This window comes from Sturnira hondurensis, unplaced genomic scaffold (genome assembly GCF_014824575.4).
Source record: "Sturnira hondurensis isolate 20B ecotype Veracruz unplaced genomic scaffold, ASM1482457v3 Scaffold0008640, whole genome shotgun sequence".
Taxonomy (NCBI): domain Eukaryota; kingdom Metazoa; phylum Chordata; class Mammalia; order Chiroptera; family Phyllostomidae; genus Sturnira; species Sturnira hondurensis.
Genome location: NW_028081271.1, coordinates 5754726 through 5755832, shown reverse-complemented (window position 1 = coordinate 5755832; position 1107 = coordinate 5754726). Strand labels below are relative to the sequence as shown.

The window sequence follows — 1107 nt, the reverse complement described above, 5'->3', positions numbered from 1 at the left end:
GGAGAAATCTCTATTGGATATCTCTTAAGCTTGTGAAGAGCAATTTAGAAAAAACTAGAATCACCTACACTCCCAGCAAGAAGACTGCAACAAACAGAGTCCCCCCCCCCCCGAAATGGTAAAACGTCTACAGACACTTTCCCACACTAAGTCATAATGGCAGTTCCAGCCTTTCCCTACTTCGGACATCATAAAACATGTTAGGTTTACAGGAAGTGGAGAGAGTGGCAAAGCACAGCCGGGCGCACCCACTGCCGGACGCAGCAGCATTTTGCTGTGTTTGCCTCCGCTCTTCTCTTCAAACAGTTTTTACTGGGTCAGCCGAAGCTGTATCGGTCCCCCTCCCTGGTCACATTCCCTCTGAGCCTCCACAGGATGGTTCTTCAGTGTAGTTTTTGTCTCTGTAATTTACTTGCTAGAAAGAAAATATTTGTAAAGAATGGACATGAAAAGTTAGCATTTGATTTTTATAAAGTTTTGAATTTTTCTTCTTTCAATTAGCAATAATCGCGCCTTGGATAAACCTCATTGGCTACGATACTGCCACTGCGCAAAGCTGAATTTTTCTTCTTTGTGCTTTATGTATTCTCCCATGTTCTCACTGATCATGCATTTGAATAATATTAAGTAATGTTAAAGTAATAATTAGGTAATAAGTAATTATTATGATAAGTGTGTTACAAAATAATAACATCTTTTACTATTTGCAAAAATAAACGTATTTCATTGTATAGAAAAGTATGCCAAGGCTCTTTCCAACTCCTAAAATCCTGGGAAGTCTTTCATACATATTGTTCCCTTCATGGTCCCTTCCTCAGCCAGAAGGCGTAAGTTGTAAATAATAATCAGGCCTAGACGTAAACCAACAGTGAACGTCAAACTGATTCCTGGGAGGTGGGCATCATTAGCTTGAGCTTTTATAGACCCGTTGCACCAGCACATATGACGTGTGGCCAATCCTGCATCTGATCATGAAGAGCAATAGCCAGCTTGTTAATGCTGAAGACTGACTCCTGTTGCCCAGGATAAGGTTCAAAGGACAGCACAGCAAGTGGTACCAGTGTCACTTGTGATTTCTCTTCAACAGGAAACGCTTTTCTGTTCACA

The 1107-nt window shown here is 41.1% G+C and overlaps 1 non-coding gene across 1 annotated transcript; it reads right to left on the bottom strand.

Annotated features, from left to right (window-relative positions):
* Nucleotides 1–411: 411 nt before the first annotated feature.
* Nucleotides 412–558, bottom strand: LOC118993252 (U4 spliceosomal RNA). Its single transcript, XR_005067808.1, has one exon. It is a non-coding gene; the product is annotated as a U4 spliceosomal RNA (small nuclear RNA).
* Between the last annotated feature and the right edge of the window lie 549 nt (nucleotides 559–1107).